The sequence below is a fragment of the Saccopteryx bilineata genome, chromosome 6 (assembly GCF_036850765.1).
Source record: "Saccopteryx bilineata isolate mSacBil1 chromosome 6, mSacBil1_pri_phased_curated, whole genome shotgun sequence".
NCBI classification, from domain to species: domain Eukaryota; kingdom Metazoa; phylum Chordata; class Mammalia; order Chiroptera; family Emballonuridae; genus Saccopteryx; species Saccopteryx bilineata.
This window is the reverse complement of record NC_089495.1, coordinates 94,129,932-94,150,400: the sequence shown is the minus strand read 5'-3', so window position 1 is coordinate 94,150,400 and position 20,469 is coordinate 94,129,932.

The window sequence follows — 20,469 nt, the reverse complement described above, 5'->3', positions numbered from 1 at the left end:
AATTTACTGGCAAATGTAATGGAAACACAAAGTTTAAAATATTTTTTGCAAAAACTAACTTTCAACTTCTTACAGAATCTGAATGAACTAAATAGTCATTGGAGTAAAACAATCGAAAACATTTGATTATCTAGATTTTTTATTTGAGTCATTAATTTACATTAACATTTATAATATTAATTCTAGAAATTTATCAACCTACCTGATGAATATTAATTTTTTTCTTAAAACTCTTCTGTACTTTCCATTCTGACTTGCACATTTAAGGGAAATATTCAATAATACACAGAAACTGAACACTAAAGGAAGAATAAGAAAAATCAAGTACAACAATCCAATATGTAATGGGCAACAAAACCCATAGGCACAATGCATAATGGCCATGGTGTCAGCAGCTCCATACCCTCTATTCTGATAAATAGAAAGAACCAATAGCATACTGTTTCCCAAAGCGATCCCAAGCAGCATGCAAGGAGTAATCACTGTACAATGGAGTCCCAACAGACTTATTCAAACATGCAAATTAACAGTATTGAAAAGCAATGTACAGTAATCAGGTCCCATTTAGTAATGTAATGCCAGCTGGGACACAATAGCTGTCTGTGTATGCCTTAGACAGTTTGTATTGGCAATAGCCACCACATGAGTAATAAAGCACTCTAAACACATCAACCATTTAAGCTGTCTTACAAGTTAGGAGTGAAAAGTAAAGCTGTAACAAAGAGCAAAACCAAGGAGCCATTAGCCTTGATAACACTGATCTACCGAAAGCATATGTTTCCCCTAAATGAGAGCAGATTGGAGGTTTCACCTACACTTCATGTGTTCGCTTCATTAGTGTTCTATACATTTAAATAATGTAGACCCTAAATATGCTTTTGTGTAACTAAAAATAGTAATCATGCTAATCTTTTTCCTAACTTATATTTTTAAAATATTTAAATATATCTTTAATACCCAGTTAAAATAATCATCAAGTTATTGATTCCAGGCCTGGTCCATTTTTCTAACTGCATAATTTACTTGAAGACTTACAGATCGATGTGCCCTGGCACTTTGCACCCACATGGGATAAGGTCAAGTTTTGGGAATCTGTGCTTCTAGTATAACCACACACATGAGCTTTGGAAACTCAGAGTTAACTTGATTAAACTTTTGGAGTATGTTTCTGGGATAGACCAATGTAGATAATATTTTTATTTAATTTTCCAGATACTACAAAAGATCACATTTAGAGTGTTTACAGTGGTCAGATGCATTTTTCTTAGAGGAGATATTTTTCCCCCAAATTTTCTTATTCCTGATGTTAAAATTACGTACGCTTGATTGCTACGGAACAAAACGAAGTTGTTTTACTATTAAAAGATTGTTATTTCATTTACCCTGAGCCTTCACTCCTCATGATTAAGTACAGTAATTTAAGTCCCTTTAATCTTTCTACATAAGTCTGTTTTTAAAGTGCTTTGTCTTTTTTGTGTCTGTCCTCTGAACCCTTTCTAATTTATTCGTATCTTGCAGCTGCACTGATATTTTAGTGTGGCCTTTGCCCCACAGCAATCCTTCCAGGTCACTATGGTCAGTGTTCCCTCTAATTTTTTCCAGTCATGTATAGGCTGGGTGATGAGGGAGCTGCTTGAGAGGGTTTGGTCAGGTCAGGGTGTCAGCAGGGTTACTTACTCACCTGTATCTCAGGTCTGGGACAAGAGTGGGGACCAGTCGAGCCTCCTGAAGCTTCAAACCTGGTATAAATGATGTATGAGACTTTCTTGCAGTCACTTCTGAGTTACCCTCAAGGGAATGAAACTTCACTAACTGTTTTAAGGATGTTCAATTTAAAGAATATAGATACCCACAGGACTTCACTGATGTCAACCATCACAAAAATTCTTTAACTTATCTTTAACCTCACTATTAAATATTCAGCCTCCTGCTATGCAGCCAGAAATTTAGCTTTGAAGATTTTACTTGTAATACATAACAGTTGGGGACTTTTCAGGTGTCTTTGTAGGGAAACCAGAGACTGCTCATTAATTTTAATTCCTCTAATGCCTTCTTCAGCTGTTTGATGAATCAGGCTCAAAGTAATAAGAGTAATTTTCACATTATTTCACTCAATTGCCTTGAACTTCAAGATCTATCTTCTCCCTGTCAATATGTAGTCCATAGCAGTTGAACAAATTATATTAAACCAGAATCTGGTTTTTATCTGACTATAGATCGCCTAATGGTATCCCATAGTAAGGCAAGATAGGGAATAAAAAGAGATAACCTTATCAAAACAAACAAGTTACAGAAGAAATAGTTGAGGGCAAGATAAAGAGGGAGTGAAGAAGACAGACACATAGCCAAATTCCAATGAGAAAGCAGCCAAGACAGTAGGCAAGAGGCAATCTGTGCCTAATTAAACCTGTGAGTTGAGGGAAAGTATGCTTGTAAAATATAAGTTTTAGGAAAAAGGGGGCAGAAGGCAGAAACAGGGTAGATAGACCGAATGCATAGAAAATCAGACTAAACACCATTCCATGAAACAAGAAATACTGTGCCATTAACCAAAAATATTAAGAAGCAAGATATTAGTACTACTTAAGGGTATTTTGCTACTGTGCCTCTAACATTTTAGTGGTGTCAACAGTAAATTTTCTAATAATTGCTCCTTCTACTGAGATGGTAATTTTTTTCTTTTGTTGCATTTACTATCTGGGGTATGGGCAACCAATTTAGAATGTTTTATAATGTTCCAATAAAATCGTGTGCTATTTCTGACTTGTAAACATTAATATAACTTGAGAAAAGACTCAAAGTTTTTCTTTTATAATATCAGGTAAAATATAATGTATATTTATTTCTTTTGTCCAGACCTTCATATGTTTAATAATATATTATCAGAATTAGCTGAGACTATGATGAATGGAATGGAAATAGAATAAAGTAGAATTGTACACAGACTCAAAATGATCCAGTAAGAAGAGGTCATATCAGGATCAGAGATACTTCCCATCACTGAAAAATGAAAGTCAAAACAATTGTGTAACAGCAACCCTAAAGGCTTTGCTCAGCAGTAGATTAAAATTTGCTATCCCAATTGATATATTTTATAAGATACTTTAATTGGATTCTAAACAATTGATCTAAATAATTTTTACATAAAACTGCATGTTCTTTTTTGTTTCTAATTATTTTTATTGCATAATTTCATTTTTGTCCATTATATCTAATTTTATTATAAACATAAAAACCTAATCATACCTGCATCTTCATACTAATAGGAAGAAGAAAACTTTAGAATGTAAAATTTTTTTACAAGACAATTTCTAGCTCCTTACTCAACACAGGGTATCTTAATTAGAGTAGATGGCAACATCATTTTTATGGTAAAAACTATGCTACAAGCTATTATGCTTATTAGTCCATAAAGATTACTGGGCAACATGTAAGTTCCTAACAAAACAAAGATGATTTGAGAAAATGAAACAAAATTTTAATGAAATGCATGCTACTCTTCATTCTATAATAAAAATATTAAATTTCTAATGACTAGTAAATTCAGATATTTTATAATTCTTCATTTTGGCATCTGTGTATGTTTATATGAAATATTTATCTTGTACCTATCCTTAAGTTTCTTAAACACACTTACAATGGAACTTCACTAGTTACAATGAAAAAATAAATGATTTATTTGACTAAGATACACAGAACTATATATTTTTTTTTCAAAATGAGTGTTTTGAGATCAAAGCATGTAGTCTGAAATGTGAAAAAATAGAGTGTTTTTCTTTTTTTTAAATAGAAAAGAGTTAGTCTGAAGTTCTGGTGCAGTTGAGTTACTACTAATTAGCAAACTATTCAATAGAGTCAAATAGTTTTTAAAACTTAAAATAATTTATCTGGTGAAAATATGGTTAGTATGGCCAGGTGAATCATTTTTATCTGATACTTATAATTAAAATATTTTATACATTAATTAGATTATTGCTTTTAAAATATGTTCAGCAGAAGTTTGAAGAAGGGTTCAAAGTATAAAGTGTTCTAAAGTTTTGACTCCCTTACTTGCACATGGAATAGTCTTTATAATCTCACTTTTCTCTCCTCCTAGTCCTATTTACTTCATTATCAATACTAATCCAGTTCTTGCCATGTAAATTATCTCCATGCATTGGAATGTCTTACATTATTTTTCCACTGATTCTACGACCATGCTGTTCCATCTGTTTGAAACACGTTTTATTCTTCTTGGTTCACTTAGCAGATATTTACTCATATTTTCTAGAGCTGACATCTCCTTTTATAATCATTTGAGGAGTCCTAGGTCCCTTATAAGGTTATCATGGTATATTCTATAGACTATTATCATAGTTACTACTAGTACTATTATTATTATTTCTCTCATTTCTGACCTTCATTCTTGAAGGTCAGAAGCCATATCTTATATGTCCTTGAATTTATAGAAAGAGGCACATTAGTTTATTGAGAAAAAAATGAATTATTACAGTTATATGCTCTAACATCCACAAAGGGTCAAATGACAAAATAAGTTGAAAACATGGTGTTGTGAAATACAGTAAAATATTTTATTATAATTATTATATTTGTATATTTATACTCAAGGTAATTGTGTAAAGTTTTCTTGATAGATTAAAATATAATTTTAAGATTGTTGTCCAAACAATTACCTGCTTTATATTACAAGCAAGAAATATGTGTGGTATTATCTCACTAGAATAAGGAAGGCTATATAACATTTCAAATTTTAAAATAGAGTTGAAAACCTTAAAAATATGAAATGCAAAATGGAGGTGTTAAGATGTGTTCCATAATTAGAAGGCAATAAAAGTATATTTATTTTTAATTCCAAATAACACAGTAGGCTACTTATAAATATATAATTAAAATAGAGGCTATACAAAAATTAGTATTTTATTTATAATCTATATATACAGAATTCTGTTATTTAAACGAATCGGGATCATCACAGTTATCTTTTATCCGTGTCAGAATAAAAAACAACCATAGAATTCAAATGATAGATGCTACTTTTCTAGTCAAACAATTCAGTGCACCTAACACTGAGACTCGAAAGTAGTGAGGAGAGTAAACAAAATGTAAATGGATGCAGCAATGCGACCTTTGGAATTTAACAAACAGGAAAAAGTCTCACCATTCTGGCAACTACACCTTATCCATTTTCTAGACACTTAGTCTTTGTTTTGGGGGGAAGAATATGTGTTTTCAAGCAGCATTTTTTTCTCTCTCTCTTTTATTTAATTCTTTCCTTGTATTCCTCCTCTTTACCATCTACTCTCCTCTGCATTATACGTCATCTTCCAGGATTGTCTAATTAAAAACATACAGTGAAATTGTATACCTTTCATTTCTATGTGTTTATATAACCTTATAAAAATGAAATGATAATTTTTGATTATTTTCTGATTACATGTTCATGAGCAATGCATCCATAAAAACCCCAACGAGGCCTGGTTAGATGTGCATGTCTGGTTTTGGTTGGTGAGCACCCTATTGTCAGTATTTGTTGACATACTGTACTCTGCCTACCTTGGAATAGCTCCTCTAAATTATTTCTTCTCACAAGATCCCACCCACATTCATGTTACTTTTCACTCCTTTCCCTAATCTTAATCTTTCCTCCCAGAAATGGAAAGAGTTCTAGAAAGAAAACTGGACAATGATTTTTATTCACAGCTAACTCAAAAATTTTAATTGTTATTACTTGGTTAAAGTATAAATGTACATTGAGATGCACATTTTGGCTGAATGCTGACTGGATGCATGTTAAATTAATATTCACATGAAACCCAGGAAGAAGACAAATATCATTGTACACAATGAACTCAAAGACTAAAGAATAAATCTGGTAGTATACAAAACAACAATAATTAATGTACATTGTAATAGTCAAATGCTTTTTAAAAGTTTGAGAAAATGGAGAGAAAATCATTCTTAGATTTTTTAACTGCTAGATTATTTCTGTCTTTCCCGTATTGAATGTTTGCAATGCTAAATAGATGGTCCCTATCATTGAAATTCAACTGTGAAACACTATGTCTTTGGTTCGCTCAGCCCAGACATAGTACTCTTCATGTTAATATAATCACCAAATCAGTAAGATGTCCTTTTTCTTTCATAGCATCTGTTTAAGGAAATACTATTTTCTTTAATGATAGTAATAATCACAAAGCAATTCCCAGACAGAAATGATTGTATTATTCAATTAATATTCTACCTTAAAAAAGAATCACATGTGCTTCCCAAAGTTTTTGAGCTAATGTGCTTGTTCTTAATATTTGAATAAATGATCAGCCTATTTTTGTGTTTTCAATTCATTTTAAATTTATTTCTAGTATTTTGATACATAGAACTATCAACAATAGAAGTAATAATTTATTATTGCAAAACTTTACTGCTTTGATAATAAATATACACTTAGACTTATATTGACTGACAGTTTCAATATATAATGCACACTTGAAGTTTTTTTCTACTGTATCACAAATCTATATTTGACATGGATATTCAGGTATTACAATAAATTTGAAAGATTGGGAGGCTTTGCTTTCATCACCAGCGTTGTAATGCTAATTAGATGATGAGTAATACTTATCTTAACATCTCACTCTCTCATTGATGTATCAAGCGGGCATTCAAAGGCTAAAATCAAAGTCATAGAACCATTGCTTATTAGTTCCTCTAATGTGTACATCTCACCATTTGTTTCCATTTGTCCCTGGATTAAACAAAAAAATCCAATGACTCCCCTTGAAGCTTTGAAGGAAAACATTCAGTAGAACAGCAACTGACCCTTCTGTTCTCTATTCACTCAGAATATGTCCTTATCCTCATTTATTCTTCCTCTCTTAATTTTATCTAGCAGAAAAGAATCTCTGCCATTTTATTTACTAAAGTGTTCCAAAAGCCATTCACTGTCCATATCTATACATATATAATGTGTTTTATTTAGTCAGTGTTTTTTGTAAAATTATTATCACAATATCCATGTATTTCAGGATCTTGTTTTTCTCAAGCAAAAAAGAAAATCCATAGGTAAATTTTTCCGAATTCAAATCTAGAATTCATGCCTGTTAATGTTAATATTGTATGCTTCAACAATATACTACAGATTCATTTAACTATTCTCCTACAGATGGGGTTTCATGTGATTTCTGATTTTTTTTTTCCTTTATCAATCATGGTGCATAAATGTCTTTGTCCATATAGCCTTAGGATTTGGTGTTTTTTTATTTTTTTTATTTTTTATTTATTTTTTATTTATTCATTTTAGAAAGGAGAGAGAGAGGGAGAGAGAGAGAGACAGAGAGAGAAGGGGGAGGAGCAGGAAGCATCAACTCCCATATGTGCCTTGACCAGGCAAGCCCAGGGTTTCAAACCAGCAACCTCAGCATTTCCAGGTCAACGCTTTATCCACTGCGCCACCACAGGTTAGGCAGGATTTGGTGTTTTTATTCTTAGTGATATCACAGTACTTAGAAACTCGTATGGTGTGAACAACACCCATAGCAATAGATACTAATGGTAAGGACCTCAGTGTTGTGAAACAACTTAATTTCTGTGAAACAGATTCGCATCAATGGGATTGCGTGTCAAAAGTCAAGTTCACTAGTAATTCTAAAAAGTACTTCCAAATTGTTTTTCAAAAAGGTTACAATAACTCATTTCTTCCAAAAAACAGAGGTAGTACCCCTTTGTCAACATATCCGCCCTCATTTCTGCGGCACAGGGCTGGGAGTAGGTAGGGACACGAGAGGTACAGTGCGGGGTAAGGAGTGAAGTGCAATTGTGCCCCCCAAGCTCTTTCCGGCTGCTTCATCCTCCCAGGACTCCTGGGCATCTCACACCTTAAGCGGCTGCTGCCTGGTCTGTAGAATCTGAGGTGATGTCTCCCCCTTAAAACAAGTAGGAAATTCCAGTTATCTCTGAATTATCTTTTCAGGTCATTTTTCCTTTGTCTTTAATAGCACACATTCACGGACAAATGGCAGTACGGTCCAGTCTAACAGATCCAGCAGCCTTCCTTCATTCCGTCTCGTTTCCATCCTCTTCAGTTAAAACTGGCAGTATTTCTGCTCTTGTGGCTGATTGAGTCCATGGTTCACACACTTACGAATTTTCTTATCAAATGTTTGATCGACCACATCATTAGTTCTCTCTTCCAAAAATACTTTCTCATATTTTGCAATATAGTCTGAGAATTTTCTGACTCGCTAAGTCTTATTTCCTTTTTACTTAACAATTACTTCTTGAATTTATATTGTTTTTATAATTTACTATAAGAAGTCCAGAGAAACCAAGCCACTCTTAACATTTGCTTAGAACTCTCCTCAGTTAGATATCCAATTTCATCTCTCCCAATTTCTACATCCCTCAAAACACTAGAATAGGAATAAAATTCAGCTAAGTACTTAGACACTTTTCGCCATTGTCTCTTAAAAAGTTCTTTATTTCCATTTGAGACCTCTCAAAAATAAACCTTATCATCCACATTTCTACAATCAAAATTTTACTAATTTGTCTTTATTCACATCTACTTCAAAACACTCTATTGTTAACTATAGCAATTTTTACTGGTGCCTTTTGTGTTTTCTAGGTAACATATAATTATGACATCCACTCTTTAAAAAACTAAAACTAAAACATTGCATCTCTTCTTTTCCAATGTTTATACTATCTTTTATTTCCTTATCTTATTAAATTTAATTTTTATTGAAATCAAACTGGAAACTGAGATCAATTAAAATTTTAACAGTTTCATTCTGACTCAATTAAAACTTCACTGAAGTATAATGGCAAGATGCCTACATCTTCCCATCTCTTTATATTTAATTAATATGATTTTAGTGATTTTTTTCCAACTACAATATTGCTTACTCTATTTTTCTATAAACAGGTTTGATAATATTTAAGAAGTTTCTTGCTCATCTTTCCTTGAATCTAGAAACCCCCCGGGTACCTTGGCGTCTAGCAATCGGAATCATCTTCATAAGTATGAATTCTGGGAGCAGTTAATATGAGTAATGACTTCTTACTGGGAGAGTGCTAGTCTTAAAAAGTGCAATGGGAAAGTGATAGGGGTAAAAAGAGAGACAAATACACGGTGACAGAAAATGATTTGACTTCAGGTGATGGGCACACAACATAATCAACAATTCAAATGCTATAGAAATGTTCACCTGAAGTCTATATACTCTTACTGATCAATGTCACCATGTTATTTTTAATTTTATAAATAAAATTTAAAAGTAAAAATAAATAAAATTGAATAAAAAACAGTGCAACGGTGCTCAGTTTTTCAGTGGTGACAGGAGAAGTCATTCTCATCAGTCCTGTAATTTCATAGGTGCTAAAAGGCAGTGACAGTGTAGTTTACAATTAGAAAGCTCTCTAAGTGGTTGACATGTTTTTTAGTTTTGTGTTTTTGTGATGTTTTTTTTATTTTATTAAGAGATGTACTAACTACTTATTACTATTTAATACATTTCTTTCTTGTTTAAACGGACAAGAAAGAGTTTTTTTGCTCACACCTTAAAATTTTGTGCAATGTAATGACTGATAATAGGAAAAAATGTAGGCAAAGAACCCTGAAGAAAATGAATCTTTAAGGTTAATTTTCTTAATTGCTTTGGATTAGAGGCAGTAAGGATCCTATTTATACTTGCTATGGTATGAATGACACCATCCCCACTCCAGGTACATGTTAAAATATGAGTGACCAATGTGGTGGTATTAGAAATTGGAGCATTTGGAAGGTGATCAGGCCGTGCATGCGTGTGAAGACCTCCTGAATGGGATTGGCGCCTTTAAAAAAGACATCCCAGAGAGATCTCTAGACTCTCCTGCCACGATAAGATACAATAGGAAGTCTGCAACCCAGAAGAGGGCTCTCACCTGACCATGCTGGCACCTTGATCTTGGACACCTTCTAGAAAAATGAGAAATAAATTGCTGTTGTTTATGAGCTACCCATCTGAGGTATTTTGTTATAGCAGCCCAAACTGACTGAGACAATACTAAATACAGAAACCTAGCAGCCTTTGACTGAAGTGGCCATTCAGGACATTTTCACTTCGTTTATAAAACCAAGGTTTTGTCTGAATAAATGGCTGCTAGCATATATCATTGTGGAGAAAAGAAGTATATATAAACACCACTGGATTGACTTGATGCTTCAAATAGTGCTAGGATATTTAAACAACAAGTTAATTTCAGATTCTTGTTTGCAGCAAAGCCAAATTTCCTTAAAATACTACACTTACATCACTTAATTGTAGATATAGTATAGCTGAAAATCATATCTACGGTAGAAACCTCTGGGTTGCTGATTTGCAGTGGTTAAATTCATTAGGTCTGCATGTGAAATTTAAGGAGTTTATTATGGGAATGCAGAGCATAACATTGGGATGTGGCTAAGTAGATGACCCAGAACCCCCAATTCTCTCAGGCCTCCCCTCCTTTCCTGTTTCTTTAGGCTGCTTTGACTTCTTGTGATCCCTGTAAATGACTTTCCTTGAGGCAATTACTTTGCAAGAAATAGTAAATTCTCATTCATCACTTTTTCTAGTACTCATTCCTTTTAGATTTGGGGTGGAAGGTGCAATTATACCACCAAACAGATCAAGATTTATATACATAGCTAATAATATTTTAAGCATATCCTTTTTTATATCTATCTTGACCTTGGAAATACACATGGGAATACAATGAATGCAGGGAAAGAAAAACATAATTGTAGATGAGTTTAAATTTTTCATTATGTGTACACTTATTAGAGTTTTTACATTCAGTAAAAGATCTTGAATAGCTAGGAATGGTTCTAATTTCTGTTGATCTTGATAATTGGCACACTGTATCAACAATGTTCTAAATGAAATGAAGTTGAAATGGCCAGAATTTCATGTTATAATGTAAAGAAGGACTCTAAACACTTAGAACTAGAAATGTTGTAGTGGATTACTTTTGAATAGTCTGTTTATCCCTCTTCCATGAGCTTGAAAATGCCAATGGAAAAGCCCTTTTACTAACACTTTGGAACAAAAATCTGTGAGAAGAGTAACTATGGACTTGTGAGGTTCTCTAAGGATGGTCTTTTGAGGGCCTTGGATACAAGTAGAAAACCCAAATCCTAAAAAAGTCTCTTTCATTATAATGTTGGTATTGAAATCTGAGGACAATAAAGGCCAGTAACAATACTCAATTTCCAGAAGAAATAAGAATGTTGTTAATGGAATATTTATCAAGGTTAAGAACAAAATCAAAATAATTTAACCCTTAAGGATGTTTGGCAGTCACTGATCAATGTACAATGTCTTTGTATAAAAACAGACTAGCCATCCAGTAACATCCTACATGAGCTGTGTTTTTTTAAAAAGTGAAGATTTAACCAGAGTACCAAAATGACTACTGTGCAAAAAATTTTTCCTCAACAAGACGCTAATTTCACACTGCTTCTCTTCTCTGCCCTCCCTGGTCCCCTGTGAGATGAAATCTTAGAACAGTTGACTTTTTCAGTATCTCCCTCTACCTTCCCCTAAACAGGTCTTAGATCCTGCTGATATGGTTTATTACTTTGAGCTATAGAATGTTATCAGAATTTCCCTTGTACTACTTCATTTCTATGTCAAGAAAAGTTTTTTATATTTACAGAATAGATGGTTGGGTCAGTATATTCAAGTTAAGGTCTCTCTCCTACGTAATTTCTTATTTTGATAGAGCTTTTAATTTTGAGGCAAGAGTTAAAATTTATCTGATTAAGAACTCGTCATGAAGAAGCAATTAGAATGGGAATAATAAGTATTTAGATATTTCAAAATAGTGTGAAGAATTGTTGGCTTTCCTAAACAAATACGTAAGTTATTAAATTTAAAAAATAAACTCATATAAAATATAATCAAATTTAAATCTGTTCTACAAATATATGTTATCATACCCTTTAAACTCTTTTCCAAGAAGAATTCTGTAAGTGATGACCTGTTTTGCTGCTGAGACCCTAATAAAATGTGTTTTTAAAATGTCAAACTCTTTTGCAGTTCTGGAAAGAGAAAGCAAAGCATTTTCATAGAGTTCCCAATGAGTGATGAGAATTGGACTTAGAGATGTTAGAAGTCATAGGAGGGAGGGAAGGCTGGAGAGAAGAAAAGGCACTGAGGATATTTTGTATGTGTGTGAAATACTACCAAGTCTGTAATGTGAACTCCTCACCCTTCCAAAACAAACAAACAAAATGAGAAATGTTTTGAGTTATTTATGGAAGGTAACAAATAGACATTTTCTCCATGTTAGTATATAGTGTTCGCAGATAAGGACACTGTTTGCATTTGGGTTATAAAAGTATCTTTCTGTAAATATGATAGTGTGCTCATAAATGTCATATTTATATTGATATCTATTTAATGATTTAAGCTCTTGGATTTCTAATAAGTCAATTTTCAATATTTTTATTATATAAAATGCATTACTAAATAATTATCATTATAAATTGTAATTTATTATAAGTATTAGTTTTTATTTTAGAGAAATAAACAGCTTCTATTATTTCAAAGTTTTATAGAGAATGCAGTGTTAAAAAAATTAAAAAATAATAATTAGGCAAGAAGTATTCACATACTGTACATAAGGTGTCTGACTTGCCCAAGTGGGACTTGACCAAAATAATCTCATGATTCACCATTTTCTGAAAAAGTTCTTGTATAACAGTTAATGTGTTATCCTTACTGTAAGAGATAAGGCTATGATGGCTCAGTATTTCCATAGACTAGAATAGAACATGGTAAAAGTTGTTAGGAGAATTTGAATAGTGTCTTCTAGAATTTTTTGAAGAGATCACAGAGATCAGTGTGGGATTCTATCTAAAGATATAAATGGGAGCAATCTTTGTAAACGGACTAAGGAGAAAGTTTTGCAACAGTAGCTGCCCATGCTTCTCAGTATGGTAGCTTCTGTGGGATGGCTCAGGAGGTAGTTGAGTTGACTTGGCTGAGTCACAGGATGCCCAGAGAGCTGGTCAAATATTTTAATAGGTTTTTCTCTGAGGGTGTTTCTAGAGAGTTTAGCATTTGAATAGGTGGACTGCCTAAAACAGAGTGTGAGTAGGCATTATCCAATCCCCTGAAGACCTGCTTAGAACAAAAAGGTGGAGGGAATTTGAATTCATTCTCCCTGTTCTGCTCTTTGAATGCAACATAAACCTTTTGTGCTACTGGTTCTCAAGGTTTATGATTTTGAACTAAAATTTACACCACCATCATTCCTGGGTCTCTAGTTTATAAACTTCAGATTACGGAACTTCTCAGCTTCCATAATCCACATAAACCAGTTCCTTATAATACGTTGACCTCTCCCTCTCCCTCTCCCTCTCCCTCTCCCTCTCCCTCTCCCTCTCCCTCTCCCTCTCCCTCTCCCTCTCCCTCTCCCTCTCCCTCTTCCTCCTTCTCTCCCCCTTTCTCTCTCTCTCTCTCTCTCTCTCTTTCTCTCTCTCTCTCTCATACATATGCTTATATATGTATCTATTGGTTCTTCTGGAGAACGCAGACTTATTCAAGTCATCTTAACAAGATCATTCCAGAGTCTTTCTGGCTGGGATAGCCACCGACCTAGTATGGGTTGTATATTGGTCAAAGCAGAATTATCAGAACAGATAATAGATGTCCATGTTTTGCCCCAAGGAGAGATATAGGGCATATAACTCAGGGTTTGGAAGAAGGAAATCTCCAAAGAACCCATAAAATTGTCTTATTAAATGGAGTAGAGATGCTCAACAGATGGTCACTTAACAAACTAGAGACTAGTACTGGTAAAAAAAAAAAATTGTATAATTTCCCCCTTTCTTTGTTCTAAACCTAGGGAATCTAGAAGCTACCTAGAAGGAAAACAGGAGGTATATAGCACAGGTGGTGACAGGCCTGGTTATCTTCTCTTTTGTACTGCTAATCTGCAAAATATTGTATTGAGCTCTTTTCAGGGATAGGAAATACTTTACATTGAATAAGAAGTGAAATTTTAAAAGTAGTTCACACTAGGCTTTCTCATGATTAAGTGTGGGTAGTTGCTATCAAGAAGTTAACTGAAAAGCCATTGGGCATATTATACATCCGTCATCTCAAAATAAGTCTAAATACAGTATTGTAGAAAGTTACTGTTTGAATTATTTCCACCCCAATTCATTCATACAAGTACAAGTTATTTTTTGCTATTTCCTTTCAAAATACTGATATAGGAAATATTTAGGAATTCATGAAGGCATATTTAATAATTTGGAGGGTCTGAAAAACATAGCTCTGTAGGCCAGGATATATAAGGGAAAAGAGCAGTGAGGGCAGGATGCTATAAAGATGTGGTTAATAAGAATCTTTAAGGTATAGTTGCCTTCAAATCTCGTTAATTTTTTGAAGAGTAAGGGTGACTAAATTGGAATTTTCTCTCTGTGTGCTTCAGCATAGGGTAACAAGGTCTTTCAGTACAATCATAATATTTTCTCCAAATGTGCTAAGGATTAAGTGGTCCAAGGTGTTAGAAAAAGGGGGAGCTCCATTTAGAATTAAAGGAAAGGTAAAAAGTCAATGTTATTTTTCTGTAGAATCTTATAAAGTTATGCAATAGCATTTTTGGCATTATTAACAATGTCTAAATATAATATGAAAATTAATATGGTTAACCGATTGGGGAATTTATGAAAGGATCATCACATAAAATATTTCAATAATGAAATTGGGAAAGGATTAAATATAGATATTGATATATACACATTTAAGTCTGCAGTTTTGTGGTAATGTATAAATATTATGTTATGTATATAAATATTTAATATATGTACTCTAACTGCCAAGTGGCTTCTTTACAATATTAAAATGGTTATTCTGCAATTCCTTTTTTTATAATCTTTTTTCTTTAAATAAATACAATAAAATTTTGCTGAGAATTATTGAAAATTATTTTGAAAAGGAATTAGGAGACTACTGAATATAATACAAATGCATATTTAAAATTAGACATTTTGAAAGCAATATCAATAAAAGCATGAGGGTCATTTTTTTGCTATTACAATGAAATGGTTTCTAATTATTTTGAGCTTTAACTTTAAGTAGATAATACTCAACTTTGGAGAAATATACTTGGTTGCATTATTTGGTACATTTTTCTCTATTTGAGATTATATTTTTAAAATCTTGAAGACTTCTGAAAAGAAATTACTTATGATTGAATATCTATTATTTAGATCAAGAAATAAATGTGTAATGAACAGTAAAACTCTCAAAAGAACATCTATTTCACTGATCTACTCTAAACTGATTAATTACCAGTATAGTCAATAAAAATGTTCAGGCAGTGGTCCTCAAACTTAATTGCTAACTTAAAGTTATCTGGGTACTTTTTATTTTTATTTATTTATTTTTATTTTTTGGTTTTTTATTGATTTTAATTTGTTGTGTTTACAAAGTTACAAGTGTACCCCTAAATATATCTTCTTCCCTCCCTCCTTGTTCTCTTTGATACCCCCTTTGCTCCCTCCCACCTGCCTTCCTCCCTTTCTTCCTTAATTTACTATCCTGCCCTCTATCTCTCTGTGTTATGTTTATATACTTTCACTAATGTCTTTCTTTTCTTTCCTTTCTTTTTCTTTTCTTTTCTTTTCTTTTCTTTTCTTTTCTTTTTCTTTCTTTTCTTTGATCCCCTCCTCTCTTCCCCTTTCCCTCTTGACTCTTTGACCCCTTCTCTACCTCTCTTCCATTTCTTGGTTCTCATTGTTCGTTGGATTCCTCATATAAGTGAGGTCATAAGATATTTTTCTTTCTCTGCCTGGCTTATTTTGCTTAGCATAATAGACTCCAGGTCCATCCTTGTTAGCACAAAGGGTAAGATTTCCTTCTCTTCTTTTCCATGGCCATGTGGTATTCCATTGTGTATATCTACCACAGCTTTTTGATCCACTTGTCTACTGAGGGACACCTGGGCTGTTTCCAGATACAGTATTGGCTACTGTAAACAATGCTGCAATAAACATGGGGGTTCATATCTTCTTTTGAATCAGTAATTTGGTACTCTTAGGATATATTTCTAGGGGTGAGATAGCTGGATCAAAAGGCAGTTCTACTTTTAATTTATTGAGGAATCTCCATATTGTTTTCCACAGTGGCTGCACCAGTCTGCATTCCCACCAGCAGTGCAGGAGGGTTTCCTTTTATCTGCACCCTCACTAGCACTTGTTATGTGTTGTTTTGTTAATGAGCATCATTCTGACAGGTGTGAAGTGATATCTCATTGTGGTTTTAATTTGCATTTCTCTTATGAGTATTGATGTTGAAGATTTTTTCATATGACCATTGGACATCTGTATGTCCTCATTAGAGAAGTGTCTATTCAGCTTTTTTGCCCATTTTTTGATTGGATTGTTTACTTTCCTGGTGTTGAGTTTTACAAGTTCTTTGTAAATTTTGGTTATTTACTCCTTATCGGATGTGTTGGCGAATATGTTCTCCCATTGTGTAGGTTGCCTTTTTATTTTGTCCATGTGTCTTTAGCTGTGCAAAAGCTTTTTAGTTTAATATAGTCCCATTTGTTCATCCTATCCTTTATTTCATGTGCCCATGGAGTTAAATCAGCAAATATATTGCTGCAAGATATGTTGGAGAGCTTACTGCCCATGTTTTCTTCCAAGATGATCATAGTTTCACAACCTACATTCAAGTCTTTTATCCATTTTGAGTTTATTTTTGTGAATGGTATAAGTTGGTGGTCTAGTTTCATTTTTTGCATGTATTTGTCCAATTATCCCAGCACTACTTGTTAAAGAGAGTCTCTTTACTCCATTGTATTCTCTTATCTCCTTTGCCAAATATCAGTTGACCATAAAAGTGTGAGTTTATTTCTGGGTTCTCTGTTCTATTCCATTGATCTGTATGGCTATTCTTCTGTTAATACCAAGTTGTTTTGAGTACAATAGCCTTGTAGCATAAATTGATATCAGGAAGTGTGATACCCTCCCATATTTTTCTTTTTCAAGATTGCTGATGCTATTTGTGGGTTTTTTTTTGTTTTTTTTTTTTTTGGTTCCATATAAATTTTTGAAATTTTTCTTCTATATCTTTGAAGTATGACATTGGTATTTTAATAGGAATTGCACTGAATTTATAAATTGCTTTGGGTAGTATAGACATTTTAATGATGCTTATTATTTCTATCCATGAACATGGTACATGCTTTCACTTGTTTGTATCTTCCTTGATTTTTTTTATCAATGTTTTATAATTTTCTGAGTACAGATCTTTAACATCCTTGGTTAAATTTGCTCCTATGTACTTTATTATTTTTTGTTTGTTTGTTTCAATAGTGAAGGGGATTGTTTCCTTAGTTTCTCTTTCAGACAGTTCATTGTTGGTGTATATAAATGCCACTGATTTCTGAATATTGATTTTATAATCTGCCACCTTGCTGAATTCATTTATCAGTTCCATTAGTTTTTTGACTAAGACTTTAAGGTTTTCTATGTACAGTATCAAGTCATCAGCAAATAATGAATGTTTTACTTCTTTTCCAATTTGGATGCCTTTTATTTCTTCTTCTTGTCTGATTGCTATAGCTAGAACTTCCAGAACGATGTTGATAAGAGTGGTAAAAGGGAGCACCCCTGCCTTGTTCCTGTGTCTTGATATAGGCCTCATTGGGTTTCTCTTTATTGGGACTCTCTATGCTTCTTGAACTTGTGTGATTCTTTCCTTCATCAATTTAGGAAATTTTTCAGCTATGATTTCTTCAAATAGGTTCTTTATTCCTTGTTCATATGCTTCTCCTTCAGGCACCTCTATGATATGGATGCTATTTCTCTTCATATTGTCACAGAGTCTCTTATAGTTTCCTCAGACTTTTTGAGCCTCTTTTCTTTTTGCTGCTCTGTTTCTGTGTTTTTATTTATTTTGTCCTCTAATTCACTGATTTGATCCTCTGTTTCATCCAGCCTGCCTTTTATTCCTTCTAGTGTAGTCTTCATTTCTGATGTAGTAATTGCCATCTCTGATTGATTCTTTTTTATGATTTCAGTGTACTTTTTGATGCTTACAATTTCTTTATTTTGGTGCTCATTAAGTCCACCCATTGTAGCTCTGAGATCCTTAAGCATCCTAACAATCATTATTTTAAACTCTGCATCCAGTAATTTTGTTATTTCCATCTCATTCAATTTTTTTCATGGGGATTTATCTTGTTGATTCATGTGGTTTATATTCCTCTGTCTTACCATTTTTTCTATGTGTGGTTTGCAGACTTGTTAGAGTTGTGGGTCTGAGGTTGGTTTATAGAATGTGGCTTCTGGTCCAGGACTTTATTCCTCAGCCACTGCTGGTTGCTTGAATTTTAATTCTCCTTAACCAGTAGAGCCATTTAAAAGTCTTAATTTCCCTGCTATTTGTTTGCTGAGTCCAGTAGGGAGCATCTGTGTTTGCTGATCCCAGGAGAAAGCTTCTATGTTTAGTGATCCTAGCAGGGGGCTTCTGTGTTTAAGGGGGGGGGGAGTAAACATATCTTGTTTATTTTTATTTTTTTGGGCCCAGTTGAAATTGTATCCAGGAATGTGGTGGGTGTGACCTCTGAGAACCTGAAAGTGTGGACTGTTAAGTGCCTCTCCAGGGGCAGGGCACATTCTCAGTATGAAGGGGTGGTGTAGCTCAGGTTTCCCTGGAAAACTGAGTCACTGCCCCTCCTTTTTTCTTCCTCTTTTCTGAATAACCTTTTGTATTGTTTGGAGCCAGAGAGATTTTTGGAGGTGAGTCAACTGGTTCCACACTAGGCTTGTGCAGGTTGGAGGGAGCAATCCTTCCCCAAGCTATGGCCACTTCAGCACTGGAGAATGACTCAGCTCAGCTCAGGTTTTCTTCTCCCCATCACCATTTGTGTCCCCAAGTCTCAATCTCCTCATGTAAAACCAGTTCTCTCAGCTATCCTTACCCCCAGAACCCTAAGCAAGTGGCTGTGAGCAATATTTTTTGTGCTGGTCCTTTAGGGATGCACTTTCTTTCACCAGCCACTTCCCTCAGACAGATCTCTCACTCTTCTTCCTACTCAATGCTGTCAAGCTGTTTCCTCCAGTGCCTGGGTTTCTAGTTTGGGGCTCCGATCCTGGGACAGAGGACCCCTCCTCTCAGGGTATCTCTCCTTGCACTGAAAGCCTATCTGGAATGCTTAGCCTCCCCTAGCTCCTGGGAGTGGGGGATCCCCCTCCATGCCCTGCACTCCCTACCAGGCTCAGTGTGGATTTTTCTGTGCTCCTTGGTTTTCAAGTCCTTTTCTTTTAGTCCAAAGTTGGTTTTTCATGATGATTGTTCTAAAATTAATTTGTAATCTAATTTGGTTGTGAGAGGTGGCAGTTTGTGTGTCTGCCTACTCCGCTGCCATCTTGGAATTATCTGGGTACTTTTTAAGAACACAGATATTCAGCCTGACCAGGCGGTGGCACAGTGGATAGAGTGTCAGACTGGGATGCGGAGGACCCAGGTTAGAGACTTCAAGGTTGCCAGCTTGAGTCCAAGGTCACTGGCTCAACAAGGGGTCACTTGGTCAACTATTGCCCTCTGGTCAAGGCATATATGAGAAAGCAATTAATGAACAACTAAGACGCCACAACAAAGAATTGATGCTTCTCATCTCTCCCCCTTTTTTCCTGTCTGTCTGTCTCTGTCTCTCTCTCTCTCTGACTCTCTCTGTCTCTGTCACACACACGCACACACACACACACAAATAAATAAATAAATAAATAATAAAAATACAGATGTCCATACAGGAATCAACCAATGAATGTATAAATAAATGGAACAACAAATCAATAAAATTAAGTTAATTAAGATTAAAATTAAAAAAATGAAAATACAGATGCCCAGAACTTATCTTCATGTATGTGATCTGGGATGGAACCAAAGGGATGTTTCTGATGTTTCTAACCTGTGACCACTAAATTAAAGTAAAGCTGTAAGCCTTGCAATTACTTATTACTAATAGTTCTTGTTTTCCAGAACTCAGAGTCTTTTGCATTAAAAACTACTACTGCCCCCCATAACTTAGCCTTTGGGAATAACTATTCCATTTTTTTCTAAACTTTATCTCTCAAAAATGGTGTCCAGTACACTTTGAAAAATAAATCAATGAATATTGGAATGAAGAATGTTATGTGAAATGTTGTTATTTATTTAATAAAGGTTTAAAAAGAGATCTTAAAAGTGTGTTAGAAGATACTACTATACTGACCTAAGAAAAAAGGATTAAGATTAATTACATAAAATATAAAATTGGCACTCATGAAGAAAGATATGAATGAAAAGTAAAAATTAAATTTAAGAAAGAGGAGATTCCTTATACTCACATATTTGGGCCCATATAATATCTCAAATCCTACCTTGTAAAATGTCTTTTTGCATTGGGTAAGAGTATGTGATCTCCTAAATTTCCTTTGTGTGAAGG